The sequence below is a fragment of the Oncorhynchus nerka genome, linkage group LG24 (genome assembly GCF_034236695.1).
Source record: "Oncorhynchus nerka isolate Pitt River linkage group LG24, Oner_Uvic_2.0, whole genome shotgun sequence".
Lineage (NCBI taxonomy): Eukaryota > Metazoa > Chordata > Actinopteri > Salmoniformes > Salmonidae > Oncorhynchus > Oncorhynchus nerka.
In genome coordinates, this window is record NC_088419.1 from 31200537 (window position 1) to 31221715 (window position 21179).

Genomic DNA, 21179 nt, shown 5'->3' on the forward strand with positions numbered 1-21179 from the left:
ACACAAACCGGTGCACCTGGCACCTACTACTATACCCCGTTCAAAGGCACCAAAATCTATTTGTCTTGCCCATTCACCCTATGAATGCCACACATACACAATTGAAGTCTCAATTTACGAAAAGGCTTTCTTTAACCTGTCTCCTCCCCTTGATCTACACTGATTGAAGTGGATTTACCAAATTATATACAGCATTTAAATACTTAACTGTACGTCCGTCATCACCCATGCTCTTTCTGTATATGGTTCTTTTCTGCTCATTAATTCTCATTTCGATGCCAAACCCACCACTAGTGTGCATGGCCAGGGCTCTATTTTCATTTCATCCAACAAATGTATACGCCTTGAGTTTGCTAAACGGCATTGACACTTGGATTGGAACCAGTGCTTTGGTCAGAAGACATGAAAATAGAGCTGTTTGGCCACGCACACCAGTGGTGTGATTGGTGTCGAAATGGTGAATGCAGAAAATAACTTCATACCTACTGTAAAAAATGGTGGTGAATCTTTGACGTTATGGCACTATTTTGATTCCACTGGTCCTGGGGCACTTATGGCCAATGGCATCATTAACTTTACCCAGTACCAGGACATTTTAGCCCCAAAAAATGGGTTGCCTAAAACTTGGCTGCAAGTGGATCTTCCAGCAAGACAATAAACAAGCACACATCCAAATCCATAAAAAAATGGTTAATGGGCCACTAAATCACAATTTAGCAATGGCCATCTCTGTCTCCGGACTTGAAACCACTTGAAAACCTGTGATTTGAATTGAAGAGCCATAAGCGCAGACAAAGGATATCAAGGACCTGGAAGGATTCTGTATGGAGGAATGGTCTAAGATCCCTCCCAATGTTTTCTCCAACTCAAAACATTTTAGAAAAAGGCTCAGTGCCATTATCCTCCCACGGTGAGGTATTGAAAACAGGTGTGTCAATAATTTTGACCCCTACCTTTTTGAGAAACAGTATTGCTTGTTAAACAAAATATCTTTCTCTGAGTAATTGCTTAGCATACAATTGAAGCGTCTGGAGAAGTTTGTTTGGTGCCCCCCCCCCCCCCCCCCCCCCTGTGATTGAATGTAATAAAAGCTTAGACAAAGAGGCAGGGTCATAGTGATTTGCATTAGCAATACACATATAGAAATAGACCACAATGATTAAGTCAATTAAGAACAAATTCTTATTTAAGATGATAGCCTAGGAACAGTGGGGTTAACTGCCTTGTTCAGGGGCAGAACAACATATTTTTTATCTTGTCAGCTCAGGGATTCAATCTAGCAACTTTTTGGTTACTGGCCCAATGCTCTAACCACTAGGCTACCAGCCACCCCAATTTGTCAAACTCAACATATATGCCTCTGTGTGTTTTTGTTTGCAAGTTCAAATGGACAGTGAGCACCTCTAGATCACATTATAGCTCTGTATTTTTTATTATTAAATACAGTCATTTTTACTACTCTTTATCAACGGTGCACACGTCACTCAGGCGCGTCATGCCATTGTTTTTCAACATTCTAAAAAGAGGCCCGCCATAGTGGTGCCCAAAAGCACTAATGCCCAGTCATTCTGAAAGGGGGATAATGACTTAATCTACGGCGAGTAATGTCACTATTCATGGGTTGCACGTTTCATCATAATATTTTTTGAATGTTCTCTCTAAAGTAAATCTGGTGACATCCCAATGATGACAAAAGGTTTTCATATTAATTATTTTCCTCCTTTTGAAATTGTATCGTGTTTCCAAGCCCCACTATGTTACACTTAAGATGAAATCTTCATCAGCACCCATTGAGAATGTATTGAGTGGAACCATCAGTCAAGTTCAAAACAATATTATGACGAAACGTGCAAAAAATGAGTAGTGTGACACGAATCCATGTGGCTCAGCTTTGGCCAATGTTCCAATAGGGAGACTGCCCAATATGCTCGTATCACATCAAGCAGACCGTGTAGGATTTCCCTTTCACAGACGTCATTGTCAGACGTCACCCACCATCACTGGGAGTATATGTCAAACAAAAGCCAGGTGTGTATCTACCAGTAACCGAAAGGTCGCTGGTTTGAATCCCAAGCCGGCTAGGTGAAAAATCTGTCTGTGCAAGGCTCCTGTAAGTCACTCTGGATAAATCTGTTAAATGATGTAAATGTAATGAACTTGAGTGTGGCACTCCCAGCAGAGCAACGTAGAGAAGAGGACTGAATGGATTTGCTCCAGGCCTGCGTCATACTAATGTAACCAGGACAGGCCTCCAGAAATCACTCGCCCTGGTGAAAAACTGGCTCTCCTGGCTCTCTTCTGTCTCACTTTCCCCTTGTCTTTCTGTCATTTCTCAGAGGAGGAAAGGACAAAGGTAGTTTTTCCTCACACCTGTTGCATGAGGTGACTCTCGCTTCCCTCTCTCACTATGTCTGGTCCCTTTGGGGGTATTAGTGTGTATGATCACCAACGGTAGGGAACCAGGGCAATGTTATCCCCTGCTAAGAGGGAGAGTGGCTGCTAAATATAGTGCTGGCCATGATAAGGGCATTTCCCAGTCGTCTGGGAAAGCTGATTTGCTCCTTTATAAGCTTTTGATCACGGTCTACTGTGGTTGCTGCAGGGGTATTTACTACCACTGTATTGATCATCACTCTGTTAGGTCACCCTGTCTCCCCTGCTGACTGAACCAGTTCACTTCCTTCTCAGGTGAACACTTAAAAAAAAAATGCCAGAAATGTTTCTTATGTTGCACAACACAGGACTGACCTAGATAGAGTAATACTGTAGGTGGCCTACATAGCACTGTGATAGTGTTACTAATCAGGTAGCTGTCCATTTGGTGATGGTGCAATAATGAGGTGATAAGTTTGCCACATTGTGATGTCACAGTGAAGATAATGACAGTCTAGGTCGTTATCAATAAAACGGCACAATAAGGTGCAGAGCATTCGATTTCCATGCTGGGGGGGAAGGAGACTCCCAGCTCCACTAAAATAATTGACATCTGCGTGCCGTTTTCAAGGGATTGCTAAATAAATGTTAACTATTTGGTTGTAATATTATCTGCTCTTGAAGGGCATAGTCAGAACTACAATTGTCTGCTTATTTCATGCAAAACTATTGTGCACATTTAGCTCTATCATCAGAGTTATACAGGAAGTAACTGCCTGCTTTTCATGATCAGTAAACATCAACGATCTTGTAATTTCAGATACATGAGGGTAGCCTCAATATAAAGAGTGATATAAAATAAAGGTGAACTATACCTGACAAGTATGAGAGGTTAATTTCACATCCGTTGTGGCCTCCCTTGATTAAAAAAACAGTGGATTGTCCTGGTGTAGCAAAACGCCAGTTTGGATTTGGCTTCACACCAATCAAAACATCCTAACCAAAACTTCCTTTTAGTTTCTGGTCAGCTTGTGTTGATGTCCTGCAGTAGCTAGCTTGCTAAATCATCCCTTTCGTAAGCCATGGATGGAGATGGTAATTTGGACTTGTGGTTTTGTCTTAATTCTCTGTACATGCCAATGATTATGATGGCCATTCTGACCTAACCGTGAATTAATATATTGTGCCACTGGCCTGACACGATTGAAGTTCAATATGTAGCCTAGATGTAGTCTAGTACTTTTAGGCTTACGTTAACCTGCTAGCTAACTTAGCTGGTTCATTGTTGACCTTGCAAAGAAGTTATGCTAGCAAGCATTTTAGCTAGATAGCCTATGACAATAAAACCGAAAATCTTTCTGTATGACAAAGCCAAAGACTGTGAGGTTGAAGGAATTGTCCATAGGGCTCTGAGACAGGATTGTGTCTTGGCACAGATCTGAGGAAGGGTACTGAAACATTTCTGCAGCATTGAAGGTCCCCAATAACACAGTGGCCTCCATAATTCTGAAATGGAAGAAGTTTGGAACCATCAAGACTCTTCCTAGAGCTGGCCGCCTGGCCGAACTAAGCAATTGGGGGAGAAGGGTCTTGGTCAGGGAGGTGACCAAGAACCCGATGGTCACTCTGACAGAGCTCCAGAGTTCCTCTGTGGAGATAGGAGAAACTTCCAGAAGGACAACTTTTCTGCGGCACTCCACCAATCAGGCCTTTATGGTAGAGTGGCCAGACGAAAGCCAGAGGAATGGGAAAAACTCCCCAAATACAGGTGTGTCAATCTTGTAGAGAACATACCCAAGAAGACTCGAGGCTGTAATTGCTACCAAAGGTGCTTCAACAAAGTACTTATGTAAATGTGATATTTCAATTATTATTAAAAACAATTATTTAGCAAAAATGTAAAAAAAAACTGTTTTTCTTTGTCATTATGGGGTATTGTGTGTAGATTGATGATAAATAAACAAAAATGTGATCCATTTTAGAATAAGGCTGTAACGTAACAAAATGTGGAGAAAGTCAAGGGGTCTGAATACTTTCTGAATGCACTGTAACTTTGTTACATGCAATATTTGCTTTGTTGACTTAACTGGACAGATGTTGCTCTCTGGTTTTGTGATGAAACGTATGTGTAGTTGAATTTATTCCGTCACTGTGTGACTGTTTGTTGTCACAGACTTATTGTATACCACGCTGGCAAATGAACAAATGGGTTATAGAGCAAACAACGCAATTATCACAACATAGATTGTAATATGGATTTCTTACTGGCTTGGTTTGGCTTCCTCATTGATTTTACTCATGCACTGCTACTACTACAGTAGATGGATATATCCAAATATTGTTTAATTTGCTTGCCATCTATAGTGGTGATGATGACCGTAGTCCAATTGACAACTTTACCAAGACGAGGACATGCTGATGTCAAGCTCATTCCAAAAGCCTAATCTCTGATTAGGCAATCTTATGACACGTTGTTTGTTTAGCTAGCTAGCTAGCTAGATAAATGACAAATGGTTAGGCTACCCTCACATTATTTACTGTATACTGATAGGGCTCTGATGATAGGGCTAAATGTAGAATAATCGGAAATGTGTAGATCTGACTGTTGCTCTTCAACAGGTGATGCTATTAAAACCAAATAGTCATAACATTTATTTAACAATCCCTTGAAAACGGAATGTAGTTGTCAATGGTTTGACAGTGATAATTGGTAACCTATTGTGATGGTACAAAGACCAGAATAAGAGGGTTTACCTAATTGTGATGTCACAAAGACAGTAATGAGAATACCTCATTGTGATGTCATCAAAACAGGAATTAAAATTCCTCATTGTGATGAGAATACCTCATTGTAATGTCCCAAAGACGGCGATTAGAGTGCCTCATTTAATGTCATATGGACAGTGAGAAGAGTCAATAATGAGGGTACTTTAATGATGTCAAAATGAGGGTCACCTATTGTGAATGTATTGTGAGGTTCCCATTCAGAACTGACCAAATGTGATGATTATTAAGAGGCTGCAACTTAAATGCTTCGAAACAGTTAACACCTCAGAACACTGGGTGAAACAGGCTTCTGTAGCAGGCGTAAAAGAAACATTTGAGCAGCGTTCTGTTTCTGACGAGAGACAAAAAACTGTCTGGGGATGTTCTCTTCTGCACTATTCAACCAATCCAGTAATTGTGGAGGAGTTAAGATGGAGTGTCGCCTTGTTAACACCCAAAAACAGAAGACGCGCGCGTCACAGGCTCTCCATTTCCCCTGAAAATGCTGCTGAGGGTGCTCAACAGAAGAAACGTTGAAATGCTCTGAAATAGAACTGAGCTGCTGGGACTTTCAGTTCCTGTGTTGGCACGCAGGATAGGCCGATGCAGAAATGCTTTCGGGCTGACTTCAAATGAGAAATTCAGAGAATAAGTAAAAAATAACACTGAAACAACAGCGGGGGAAAAACTATCCATCAGTAATGAAATCAGTCATACATGATTCAACGGTCTCCTGATGCACTTCGTTTTTTAGATATCAGGACAACATTAATCATAATAATCATTTCTTCAACTTTTATAGCGCTATTCATTACATACAGCATCTCAACTTGAAGCGCAGGAAATGTTTCTTCAGACATATCCTACAGCGATGTACAGTATATAGCCCATATATCACAGAAAGACTCCCATGTACCTGATTACCCAAGTGCTTTTCTGTATTCAAACTCCCTCCTTTAACATACAGAGTTCATGACTGGTCTCATGGGGGTTGGAGTCACAATGGACTGAGTCACGACACTGATTACAGCTTCGTCTTTTTGGCCAACTTGTAACGATCATGAATTACTTTATTAGGGGTCTAGTGGTTGTTGACCTTTGATTATCAAGGGTGGGTTGCTATTATCATGGCTGTTATGTCTCAGCAAACTAGGTCATCACACACACATCACAGATGGCTTATAGTAGTGCTATCTGCTCCATAGATGTGCTGATACACTCTATGAGGTCGATCTATCACCTACTGTATGATGCAGGTTTTGACCCCAGAGGTCAATTTATTAATGATGCACTACAAACTCTTCTTTTTTCTATCATCCGGCTTGACACTCACCTCAGCGTTGTATTCTGATTGGCTAATGGAGTTGTGGCTGTCATCATTGGTTACATTGGTATGCGCAGGGAATCCTAATTCTTAAACTTACTCCTGTGTCTCCTCTTATGGTCCAATCATTGCAGTGTCATTGCAACCAAAAGTAAAATTCTGTGTGCCATTGCATTAAGAAGGCCATTTAGCTAGACGACTAATACTGCACTCCAGCTACTCAGGTCTATTTCTCTCAAAGTCACAGGACTGAGGGGGAAAATAAGTGAATAAGATAGAGTTGGAACATTATGTATTCTTGTTTATCCAAACACAGTAAATCAGAGAGACTAAGGGATCCTAATGTTGTAGAGCCAGTCTCTTGTCTCTTAATAATCAATGTGTACAGGAATCTTTAATCATGTACACACGCAAAAACACTCACACATTCCCATGCATGCATGCGCACGCACACACACACCACACCAGCACACACCACACCAGCACCAGTAGTCCATCCAACACGACCCAGCCAATGTCAAAGGTCAGAGACTAAATCAAACAACGGCGGGGTGAAACTGTGAGAAACAGCTCTGCCTGTGTATGTGCTACATTGATAAGGAAAACTGAGGGAGGGTGTCTCATTTTTAGTTAAAACCATCTGTGGATATTGTTGCTTTTGCAGATTATTTTGTTCCAGTCATTGGCTAAATATAATCTGGTTGATTTTTAGGCCATTTTAAAAACAATGGAAAATTACAAATTTTTCTCTTCTCTATACAACTAAGTTATAGAACATTCCCAGCATCCATTCCAAATAACTGCCTTTGGTTTTTAGTAATAAATCATTCATAATCTGGCGTGTTTGTGCCTGATGATAAATATTTTGGCAGGCGAACCAAGTGCCTGAGCACAAATCATCGCTTTCTTATAAAAACGTATTTTCAGGAAATGGAAAAACTTCCATGTTTTACCCTTAACAAACATACAATTTAGAAATTTCAGAAGCTGTACAGTGGGGAGAACAAGTATTTGATACACTGCCGATTTTGCAGGTTTTCCTACTTACAAAGCATGTAGAGGTCTGTAAGTTTTATCATAGGTACACTTCAACTGTGAGAGACTCAATCTAAAACAAAAATCCAGAAAATCACATTGTATGATTTTAAAGTAATTATTTTGCATTTTATTGCATGACATAAGTATTTGATACATCAGAAAAGCAGAACTTAATATTTGGTACAGAAACCTTTGTTTGCAATTACAGAGATCATATGTTTCCTGTAGTTCTTGACCAGGTTTGCACACACTGCAGCAGGGATTTTGGCCCACTCCTCCATACAGACCTTCTCCAGATCCTTCAGGTTTCGGGGCTGTCGCTGGGCAATACGGACTTTCAGCTCCCTCCAAAGATTTTCTATTGCGTTCAGGTCTGGAGACTGGCTATGCCACTCCAGGACCTTGAGATGCTTCTTACGGAGCCACTCCTTAGTTGCCCTGGCTGTGTGTTTCGGGTCGTTGTCATGCTGGAAGACCAGCCACGACCCATCTTCAATGCTCTTAGTGAGGGAAGGAGGTTGTTGGCCAAGATCTCGCGATACATGGCCCCATCCATCCTCCCCTCAATACGGTGCAGCCCTACTGTCCCCTATGCAGACAAGCATCACCAAAGAATGGTGTTTCCACCTCCATGCTTCATGGTTGGGATGGTGTTCATGGGGTTGTACTCATCCTTCTTCTTCCTCCAAACACATAATCTTGAACTTCTTCCATTTTCTAATAATTGTGCCAACAGTTGTTGCCTTCTCACCAAGCTGCTTGCCTATTGTCTTGTAGCCCATCCCAGCCTTGTGCAGGTCTACAATTTTATCCCTGATGCCCTTATACAGCTCTCTGGTTTTGGCCATTGTGGAGAGGTTGGAGTGAGTTTGGTTGAGTGTGTGGACACGTGTCTTTTATACAGGTAACGAGTTCAAACAGGTGCAGTTAATACAGGTAATGAGTGGAGAACAGGAGGGCTTCATAAAGAAAAACTAACAGGTCTGTGAGAGCCGGAATTCTTACTGGTTGGTAGGTGAGCAAATACTTATGTCATGCAATAAAATGAAAATGAATTACTTAAAAATCATACAATGTGATTTTCTGGATTTTTGTTTTAGATTCCGTCTCTCACAGTTGAAGTGTACCTATGATAAAAAATTACAGACCTCTACATGCTTTGTAAGTAGGAAAACCTGCAAAATCGACAGTGTATCAAATACTTGTTCTCCCCACTGTATGAGAATACAGTTTCTTGGTTCTAGACTCAGAAAATTGAGGGGAGTTACTGCAACGATGAAAATATGGAGTTACAAGGTTTTCATTAGACAGTGACGCATGTTTGGGTCCTGCAGCAGATGAATTTGAGAGGAGGCCATTAAAGTAACTGGCTACTCTTTTTAATAGGAATGAACAGACTGGGCATAGTCAATTCTAAGTCATTTTGTAGATCTATCCACTTATACTGAGAGCCTGGGGCTGAGGCCTGAATAAATATAAAATCACTCCAGACAGAGAGCATGCACACACACACAAATATGATTCTTCCTTGAGTGTCCTTCTCCTTGAAGATTTCATCGACACACACACTGGCACAGACATACGATGTGCACGAGCTCGTGTGTGTGTAAATGTACCACATCTATGCCAGATCAGTGATTTATCACAGGCTTTACTATAACAATACTTCTGATTCCTCCTGATGCCAGTGCTCTGTCACTGTGTGCGTCTCTGTATTTCCACAACTGTTACAATTCTCTATGATGGGCCAGATGGAAGGGTCCTCCTCGTTGCAAAATAACATCTGCTGGGTGACTTATACACAAAAACAGGGAGAGGAAAAACACACAGATGAGAAGATGAAGAGATGAAAATGTCCCAATCCCCCTATTGCTTGACAGAGACACTAATATAGATGAAAGGATGTAAGCCTAGAATATTACATATTAATATCCATATTAAAAATCTGTTCGTAGCTTACGGATATTAGCACATGAAGAACTTTCCTAAAAGTCATCCAGATGCACACACAAATCATTGCAACTGATAGTCAATGAGAAACCTAATACTTTATCTCATAAAGTACCTAATACAGTAGTAACATTTATTTGAGACATTCATAGTATGAAGATGGTTCATTTTCACACAAAAAATTACAGGGCCAAATCTGAACTTAATATCTTGATATCTGTCTTTTGCGACTCTTGTGCGATTTGAGTTACACACAGATTTCAGTTTGAAATTAGTAACATATTTCCTGATGTCTCTGGAGATCTTGTTCAATTTCGACTTGCCTGTCAGTGCCCAGACACAGTACGTCAACCATTAAAACAACACACCTTAAAAATATAGTTTTCTTTGGATCTTTTCCCTCGTGTCTGGCTCCCCCTGGACTGCAGCAGTGTGTGTGTGTGTGTGTGTGTGTGTGCGTGCACATTCACGTGTGTGTGTCATAGGTGAAATTTCCACGGGGGATGCAGGGACATGTCCCACCCCCCCAATATTTTGTTCAATAAAAGCAATGGCAAAATGTGTAGAATTGCAGGAAATTAGCTTTAACGGTCGACTTTGGCACGAAAATGATCAAACTCCCCCCCTTTCTAAATTTTAAAACAGAAATGGGGTGTCCCTTTAGAGATTAATCTATGTGTCATTCTGGCCATGCGCTGCAACCAACGTAACTAGTTTGTTAGTTAAGCTATCTACTTGTAGCTAGCCAGTACATAGGTGCTGGAAGTAGTTTGGGGTGGAGGTACTGCGGGATTGGATTTTTTTTTTGCCCACGCTGCAGTTGGCTATATATATATATAGTCCTTTAATAGTCCTGTATTTACATATATATCCTTTAATAGTCCTTAATACAGGATATATATATATATATATATATATATATATACCCTTTAATAGTCCTGTATTAACATATGTGTTAATACAGAGTCCTGTATATGTTAATACAGGACTATTAAAGGCCCAGTGCACTACTATTGTGAAAAAAAAAAAAAATCTAATATTATTATTTATTTTTGTAAATATTCTGGTTTTCAGGGGGTGCTGCAGCAGTTTTTTTTCTATGAAATATGACCTAAAATTAATTACCATATGAGTGATATAGTTCTCCTTCCAAAAATTGTAATTAAGTTAGAATGGTGTGGGTGTGCCCCAACAAAATAATGGTGTGGGTGTATACCGGCCATTAAAAATATAGACTGCTGATTGGCCAGCTCATCCTCCTCGGGAGGGATACAGTGTATTACATTCCTAAAGCTAAATATGCTAATGTAAATTGAAAGCTATTCCCCTACTATTTTTTATAGTACTAATGTTTAGGATACAGTGCCTTTAGAAAGTATTCACACCACTTGACTTTTTCCACATTTTGTTGTGTTACAAAGTGGGATTCAAATTGATTGAATTGTTGATGTTTTTTGCTTAGCTCTATTCCGTTTATTTTTATCCTAAAAAACTCCCTAATCTTTGCCGATGACAAGCATACCGATAACATGATGCAGCCACCATTATGCTTGAAAATATGAAGCGTGGTACTCAGTGATGTGTTGTGTTGGATTTACCCCAAACATAACACTTTGTAGTCAGGACAAAAATTACATTTCTTTGCCGTATTAAGTTTCTTATTGCAAACAGGATGCATGTTTTGGAATATTTTTATTCTGTGCAAGCTTCCTTCTTTAAACTATTTTTTAACACAGATTTTAGTATTGTGGAGTAACTGCAATGTTGTTGATGCACCTTCAGTTATCTCCTATCACAGCCATTAAACTCTTTAACTGTTTGAAAGTCAGCATTTGCCTCATGGTGAAATCAACTGAGTTAGGAAGGGCACCTGGATCTTTGTAGTGACTCGGTGTATTAATACACCATCCAAAGTGTAATTTTTAATGGCACCATGCTTCAGTCTATAGCTAGATGACTACTCATATCTCCAGGAGAGATAAGTATAATGTAGGTCTTTATCTGTTATTGTATAGTCTACTTTAAGGGCTGCCTTTCTTCCCAGTAGCCTACTTGGTGTGTGAACCCCTAACGGCTCATAACTTGCAAATAGTTGTTGACACATCAACCATGATTAAGGGGCAGGGCAGTTTGTGTCTTGTTTTGGTAATCAGTGGCTGTATTGGAAGGGGAGTGGTTTCACCTCTCCTGGGCAATTAGAAATTAGTACTTCAGTCTCCCCTAGTTTCTCTGTGGCAGCAAAAGCGGTGGTCATCTCAGTGGCGGTCTCATCAGCAAAGCTAAGACCATCGCGGAAACAAAGACTGAGGACATTCTTTGAGGAAGGAAAGAGAGGAAGGCTCCACACCACTCTCTCACTTGAGTATTTTACCTAGTTATTTTCTGATTATCTAATTTATTCTCTTTTGTAGCTTTGGAAACTGTGTGTATTTTCTATACCTGTTCGCTCCTCTCCCTGTAGGCTTTACAGATGCTCCCCACTCCTTGGCTGCAACCCTTCTAATTTAGTGTACACTGTGCGCACAACCATTTGGAATTCTGGGCCTTTGGCAGCGTTTGGAACTGGCAATCTGCGGTCAAGAACGTTGAATTAATCTCAGCCTATGCTGCCCTTCAGTCCCTTGACCTTTTGGCCCTGACGGAGACATGGATCACCCAAGAGAACACTGCTTCTCCAACTGCTCTCTTCATCTGACTATGTTTTCTACTATAGTCCAAGAGCATCTGGTCATAATGGTTGTGGCACAGGTCTACTCATTTCTCCTAACTTGAGATTTTCTCTTTTCCCTCTCTCTCACCTGTCCATTTTCTCATTTGAATTCCATACGGTCACTTGTCCACTCAAGCTTAACATTGTTGTCATTCATCACCCACCAGGTGAGTTTGACACCTTGATAAGCTAATTTCCCGATGATGGCTCACCCCACTTCGTACTTGGCGACTTCAACCTCCAGACATCTGCCTTTTGACCTCACCCTTTCCCAATCCCCTTCAACTCACAAGGCAGGCAATACGCTTGATCTCATCTTTACTAGAGGCTGTTCGCCTACTAATCTTACTGCAACCCCCCTCCAGGTCACTGATCGCTACATTCTTTACCTTTCTGTCTCCCTTTCCTTCAATCCTAGCCACTCAGCCCCTAACAGATGGTCATGTGCCATCGCAATCTTTGCTCTCTCCCCCACTACTCTCTCCTCTTCTATCCTATCTCTCCTTTCTGCTAAATCCTTCTCCCGTCTGTCTCCTGATTCTGCCTCTTCTACCGTACTCTCCTTCCTTTCCGCATCCTATGACTCGCACTGTTCCCTTTCTTCCTGGCCGGCTTGGCCCACCCCTCCTGCTCCACGGCTGAGTGACTAATTGTGAACTTACAGAACAGGGCTGCAGGCAGCTGAGCAAAAATTTAGAAAATATAAACTTCCAGAGGACCTATCATCCTTTTACTCTCTCCTCTCTACCTTCGCTTCCTATGTATCCACTGCTAAAGCCAGCGATTTTTTTATGCATGTGTTGTGAGAACATTCTCTCCATTCCAGAATGTGATTGTTACGCATTTAATTCGCGCTGCCCTCAAACCAAGGCACGCAGACTTTTTTTTATTTATAGGCTGTTCAACTTGTCAATTTCAAATTATTTTCCAACAAGTTTTTATTTTCTAAGAACAGTTTGAATTGAGGTGTGTTCCGCCTCCTCATTCATTCACATAAAAATAATCATTTTTACTTTTACATTTTTTTTTTACATTTCTGACCAGGACAAAATTCCTCAAGCACTTCGCAATTGTTTGTGCAGTTCAAGTCTGCAGACATTTGTGCATGTCCCGTCAGAACAGGATCTGCACACGTGTTCACATTTTCCGTCTGTTGCCGCATTGCAGTCATTGTTGTATTCGTTACCAATAATAACTTTGGAAATGTGTTTGTTTCTATCAAAGTAAGTGCCTTATTATGTTATCATAGGTTCTGTATGTCGTGTTATGTTGTTTCTACTGTAGTTCAATATGTATGGAGCATAGTATATTTGTCTATATTCCTTATAACCGCAGACACGCAAGGTAACGTTACTCATTCCATAACCTTTATGGTGTTATATTCAATCATGCTTATGTAGCTAGCTACATTATTCTATTGGTTATGTAAAACAATGCTAATTGCGTCAGAGAAGTATTAGATTGTGTTGTATTTTGAAGCTACACTGGCCTTACGGCTCCCAAGTGGCGCAGCGGTCTAAGGCACAGCATCTCAGTGCTAGAGGTGTCACTACAGACACCCTGGTTCAAATCCAGGTTGTGTTTCTATCAAAGTAAGTGCCTTATTACGTTAATAGTTTCTGTATGTGATTTACAAGTGAACTGTATGTCCAATTACAAAAAATACCTTCAGTATTCATCTCACCTGTTAGTTGGCTGTGAACTATATGGTCATTGAGGGCAGCGTTGATCAGATGCCGGCATCCCCTTCCTGTTCGACCTGACTGTGCCACAGGCACCTGTGCTGTTGGAGAGCAGATGCTGGAAGAGTGTGGAACTGCTGTAACAATTGTTCACATACAAAGTGTGTCCCTTGCTGAGATGAGGAGCCAACATGGTCATCACTGTGGACCTGGACACTCCAAACCCCTCATAATGTTGGATGTCAGTGGTGGACCCTGTGTAAACTATAATGTCCTGGACAAATCCTGTCTTCATGTCATTCTTTCCTCAGTTAGCGCTAGGACAAATGAAGCCTCCATTTTCCGGTTTGGATGATTGTGTTATGCTGTAGATACTTCTGTGAATGTCTGAACATTGCATCCAAAAATAAACTGCTCACATTCTGGACATAACTTTGTAAGGACTGCGTTTGTGCAAAATGTTTCTGAAAAAACAGTGTGGCTCAAATGCTGATTGTTGCGTCATTCAAAACTGACCGTTCTAAATAAGCGTTCTAATCACACCGGTTTGATCGTATGCTACAGGGACCACTGTAGAATGTTCACACCTGTGTCATGGTAAGTCTGAAAAGGTTAATCCTCCACCCCCTACCTCTCTCCTCCTTACCTGCTAACAACTTTGTTAACCACTTTTAAAAGAAGGATGACGACATCCGCTTCTCATTCAGTAAACCTATTGTGTTCACTGGTCCCTCTTACACAGAACTACCCTATGCCTTGACCTCTTTCTCTCCTCTCTCTCCAGATGAATTCCTGCCACTAGTAAGATCAGGCCACCCGACAACGTGCCCGCTCGACCCCATCCCCTTCTTCCTTCTCCAGACCATCTCTGGAGACCTTCTCACTTCCCTCATCAACTCATCCCTGACCACTGGCTGCATCCCCTCTTACTTCAAAATGACTCGAGTTGCTCCCCTCCTCAAGAAACCAACATACAATATCAAAAACTATCATTTATTTTCTTTCCAAAACACTTGAGCGTGCTGTTTACGATCAACTCTCTCGTTATCGATTTTCTTGACCCTAACCAGTCATGCTTCAAGACGGGTCACTTAACTGTGACTGCTCATCTCTGTGTCACGGAGATGCCAAAAGCTGACTCTCTTTCCTCATCCTCCTAGATCTATCCACTGCCTTTGACATCATGAACCATCAGATCCTCCTGTCCAGCCTCTCAAGGCTGGGCGTCTCAGGCTCTGCACACTATTGGATTGCATCCTACCTGGCAGGTCGCTCCTACCAGGTGACATAAATAGGATCTGTGTCTGCACTACATACTTTCACTACTGGTGTCCCACAGGGCTCAGTTTTAGGCCCTCTGCTCTTCTAATTATACACCAAGTCACCCGGCTCCGTCATATCCTCACATGGTCTCTCCTATCATTGCAATGAGGATGACAACTAATTTTCTCCTTCCTCCCTTCTGACACCCAGGTGGCAACATGCATCTCTGAGTGCCTGGCAGATATCTCAGCTTGGATGTTGGCCCACCACATCAAGCTCAACAAGATGGAGCTGCTCTTCCTCCCGAGGGAGGCCTACCCACTTAAAGACATCTCCATCTCCCTTCCAGAGTGCAAAGAACCTTGTCGTGACCCTGGACAACACCCTGTCATTCTCTGCAAACATCAAAGCAGTGACTCTGCTCCTGCAGGTTCATGCTATACAACATCCGTAGAGTACGGCCCTACCTCACACAGCAAGTTGCTAATCCAGGCACTTGTCATCTCCTGTCTGGTCTACTGCAACTCGCTGCTGGCTGGGCTCCCCGCTTGTGCCATCAAACCCCTGCAACTTATCCAGAATGCTGCAGCCCGCCTGGTTTCAACCTTCCCAAGTTCTCCCATGACACCCCGCTAATTTGTAAAGATTTCTGAAAACATATTTCCACTTTGACATTATGTATCAAGGCACAAGGCGAGACCCAAATGCAGACACAGGAGGCAGATGGTTGTAGTCTTACAATGTTTATTAATCCAAAGGGGTAGGCAAGAGAATGGTCATGGACAGGCAAAAAGGTCAAAACCAGATCAGAGTCCAGGAGGAACGAAGTGCCAGACAGGCTCGTGGTCAAGACAGGCAGAATGGTCAGTCAGGCGGGTACAAAGTCCAGAAACAGGCAAGGGTCAAAACCAGGAGGACTAGAAAAACGAGAATGCAAAAAACAAGAGAACGGGAAACCGCTGGTTGACTTGGAAACATACAAGACGAACTGGCACAGAGAGACAGGAAACACAGGGATAAATACACTGGGGAAAATAAGCGACACCTGGAGGGGGTGGAGACCATCACAAGGACAGGTGAAACAGATTAGGGCGTGACATTATGGGGTATTGTGAGTAGATCATCGACACACAATTTAAATTTAATACATTTTAAATTCAGGCTGTAACACAACAAAATGTGAAAAAGATAAGGCGTGTGAATAATTTCTCAAGGCAGTGTAGGAGGCCAGTCCCATATAGGCTAAAATTAATTTTATATGTAATTTTATTCTGTTGATGGCTGTTTACACTACTGAATCGGTCTCCCAGGGAGGACTTGGCCTACAGGCCATGATTCATTTTTGAAAATCAAGATTATAGACTGCCTTTTTTGCACATACCCTCTATTCTTATGTTTTTATATACACTCCCGAGTGGCGCAGCGGTCTAAGCCACCGCGGTCTAAGACACAGCATCTCAGTGCAAGAACGGTCACTGTAGTCACTGGTTCAAATCCAGGTTGTATCACATCTGATTTGCCCAAACGGCCGTGCACAATGGGCCAGTGTCGGCCGGGGTATACCGTCATTATAAATAAGAATTTGTTCTTAACTGACTTGCCTAATTAAATAAAGGATACTATATATATATATAGTGTAGAGCACCTAATTGAGGGTACACCATGTTTAAGGTAATTTAAACCATATTGCTAATAATAATAAAGATAATGGATCAAGAGCTATTACTCCTACAGCCATCCTATTTGACTGTTTAGACGTGCATATCTGTTATATCTAGACTTTTATTTCATTTCCCACCCTAACTCATCAAGTCTACTAACTTACATTTTAAAGGTCTGAAGGGGTAAATGGTTACTTATTTGGTGTTTTAGTTTATTTATTAATACTGTACCTTAAGTGCTAAAAATATACATATGTTTCTTAACTGCTTTTGGACTGGGGGGCAGTATTGAGTAGCTTGGATGAATAAGGTGCCCAGAGTAAACTGCCTGCTACTCAGGCCCAAAAGCTAGAAAATGCATATAATTAGTAGATGTGGATAGAAAACACTCTGAAGTTTCTAAAACTATTTGAATGATGTCTGTGAGTATAACAGAACTCATATGGCAGGCAAAAACCTGAGAAAAAAATCCAACCAGGAAGTGGGAAATCTGAGGTTTGTAGTTTTTCAAGTGATTGCCTAGCTACTATGAAGGGGGAGCGAATAAGAGCTGTTTGACTGAGGGGTCTGGCAGAATGCCATGAGCTAAGTCACGCGCTCAGCCGTGAGAGCGAGCTCCGTTCCTTTTCATTTCTAAAGACAAAGGAATTGTCTGGTTGGAGTATTATTGAAGATTTATGATTAAAAAAACATCCTAAAGATTGATTATATACATCGTTTGACATATTTCTACAAACTGTAATGTAACTGTTTTGACTTTTCGTCTGAAAAAAGTGCCCGCGCCTTGTGAATTTGGATTTGTGAACTAAACGCGCGAACAAAAAGGAGGTATTTGGACATAAATTATGGACTTTATCGAACAAAACAAACATTTATTGTCGAACTGGGATTCCTGGGAGTGCATTCCGATGAAGATCATCAAAGGTAAGTGAATATTTATAACGCTATTTCTGAGTTTTGTGACACCTCTCTTTGGTTGAAAAATGGCTGTATGTTTTTCTGTGGCTAGGCGCTGACCTAACATAATTGCATGGTGTGCTTTTACCGTAAAACTCTTTTTAAATCTGACACAGCGGTTGCATTAAGGAGAAGTTTATCTTTAATTGTGTGTTTAACACTTGTATCTTAGATCAATGTTTATGAGTATTTCTGTAATTTGACGTGGCTCTCTGCACTTTCACCGGATGTTGCTGAACATAACGCACCAATTTCAAATTAGGTTTTTGGATATAAAGATGAACTTTATCGAACAAAACACACATTTATTGTCTAACATGGAGTCCTGGAAGTGCCATCCGGTGAAGATCATCATTCTTTTGGTGTTTTTCAGTCAGTAGAAGGCCTCTTTAGTGTCCTAAGTTTTCATATCTGTGTCTTAACGACCGTTCCACAGGTGCATGTTCATTAATTGTTGATGGTTCATTGAACAAGCATGGGAAACAGTGTTTCAACCCTTTAAAATGAAGATCTGTGAAGTTATTTGGATTTATATGAATTTTCTTTGAAAGACAGGGTCCTGAAAAAGGGACATTTCTTTTTTTTGCTGAGTTTATGAGCTTATCAACACTAAAGATAGCAATTAAATTAAATGTTCAATAATACCATTATTTTTTAAATATAATGTCAATGCTAGCTATTCTCTCTTGGAATTGAAAGGCCTTAATAGTCCTATTAAACTGTCTTGATATCCTTGATTTCCTATTGGAAATGGACAGCTCATGGTGCTGAAAGTAGGCTAATTCGAGTAGGTATAGTTAATTTCAACCGTCTTCATCTTGCGTGCGAACTAGCCTATAGCCTATGTTCTGTTCAGTTTGAGAAGGAGAGAGCGAAGATGAGTTGTATAGGACCAGAGGTCAACTTTGATTGTTTGCTACCACTATAATTTATTTTATTAAAAACAATATGTTTTTTGCTTATTATTTATACATCAGAGTTATTGACCTCACAATAAGCCATATTCGAGTAACCAACTTTGTGGTGCTGAAGCAGCCGCGGCTCAATCAATCGGAAATGGACAGCTCATGGTGCTGAAAGTAGGCAAATTAATTTAATTATTAAACCGTCTTTATTTTAATTAGACTTTACTAACAACAACAGGGTTTTGTGTTGGACCCTATTTCTCCCTATTTAAGAAATCAGAGGCAGGCCTACCTGTTTGACAGACAAAATTAGGCTATAGACTGCTATTTCCATACTGTAGTGTCAGTGAAGGGCTGTGAAGTTAAAACCAAGACTTGAATTGAGGGTGTATGAGAGGGTATGCCATAGTCCTACTTTTTTTTGTATACTTTTTTTTTCTCCCTTTTTTCTCCCCAATTTCATGGTATCCAATTGTTTTAGTAGCTACTATCTTGTCTCATCGCTACAACTCCCGTACGGGCTCGGGAGAGACGAAGGTTGAAAGTCATGCGTCCTCCGATACACAACCCAACCAAGCCGCACTGCTTCTTAACACAGCGCCATCCAACCCGGAAGCCAGCCGCACCAATGTCTCGGAGGAAACACCGTGCACCTGGCAACCTTGGTTAGCGCGCACTGCGCCCAGCCCGCCACAGGAGTCGCTGATGCACGATGAGACAAGGATTTCCCTACCGGCCAAACCCTCCCTAACCCGGGCGACACTAGGCCAATTGTGCGTTGCCCCACGGACCTCCCGGTCGTGGCCGGTTACGACAGAGCCTGGGCGCAAACCCAGAGTCTCTGGTGGCACAGTACAGCGCCCTTAACCACTGCGCCACCCGGGAGCATAGTCCTACTTTTTATTAAGGAAAATGACAAAAATAAATCTGATCAGATTATATAAAATGATCCACAGTATAAAATAGCTTTGATCCGTGATGCTTTATGCTAGAAACAAGCTATAAAATACCCGGGATAGTCTCTGATGCATATGGGGATATTATTGTTTTGTTTCTTTGACATTCAGAGGCTGAGCTAAATCCACTTATAGCTGAGGAGACACATTTTTTTTAAACTTTGCTTGGGAAGTAGTCTAATTCTGTCACTATTAACTGACTAAGCTATTCCCTGTACAATAGAATATTTTAAAACCCAGGCAGCTTTTAGGGAAACACCTTCTCTCATTGGGTTAAGCCACAGAAGAAGAGTAGACATCAGTTAAAGCTTTCATTTTTCTGCATCGGTAGGCCTACTCTGTCTGGGGTGGAAAGGTAGGCCTAACTTTTGAAAGTACCATAATCAGATTCTGAACGAAGTCTCTGTTACGTTTGTTCGTTTAGAGATGGATTGGACCAAGGTGCAGCGTGGTAAGCGCACATCATTTTATTAGATTAACACGAAACAAAAATAACAAATTACAAGTGAACAAGAAGCTATATGCAGTGCAATCGCAACTACACACAAACAAGATCCCACAAACTAAAGGTGGAAAAAAGGCTGCCTAAGTATGACCCCCAATCAGAGTCAACGATAGACAGCTGCCTCTGATTGGGAACCATACCCGGCCAACAAAGAAATAGAAAAACTAGAATGCCCACGATCTAACCCCGATCTAACCAAATAGAGAAATAAAAAGGCTCTCTAAGGTCAGGGCGTGACAGGTCAGGGCGTGAAAGCTCTGGACCGCAGACCGTCGCTGGAGGCTCTGGACTGCCGACCGTCGTTGGAGGCTCTGGACTGCCGACCGTCGTTGGAGGCTCTGGACTGCAGACCGTCGCTGGAGATTCTGGACTGCAGACCGTCTCTGGAGGCTCCGGGCCATGAATCATCACTGGAGGCTCTGGGCCATGGATCATCACTGGAGGCTCCTGGCCATGGATCATTACTGGAGGCTCCGGGCCATGGATCATCACTGGAGGCTCCGGGCTATGGATCATCACTGGAGGCTCCGGGCCATGGATCATCACTGGAGGCTCCAGGCAAGGGATCATCAAATCAAATCAAATGTATTTATATAGCCCTTCGTACATCAGCTGATATCTCAAAGTGCTGTACAGAAACCCAGCCTAAAACCCCAAACAGCAAGCAATGCAGGTGTAGAAGCACGGTGGCTATGAAAAACTCCCTAGAAAGGCCAAAACCTAGGAAGAAACCTAGAGAGGAACCAGGCTATGTGGGGTGGCCAGTCCTTTTCTGGCTGTGCCGGGTGGAGATTATAACAGAACATGGCCAAGATGTTCAAATGTTCATAAATGTCCATAAATAATAAGGCAGAACAGTTGAACCTGATCAGCAGCATGGCCAGGTGGACTGGGGACAGCAAGGAGTCATCATGTCAGGTAGTCCTGAGGCATGGTCCTAGGGCTCAGGTCCTCTGAGAGAGAGAAAGAAAGAGAGAAAGAGAGAATTAGAAAGAGCACACTTAAATTCACACAGGACACCGAATAGGACAGGAGAAGTACTCCAGATATAACAAACTGACCCTAGCCCCCCGACACATAAACTACTGC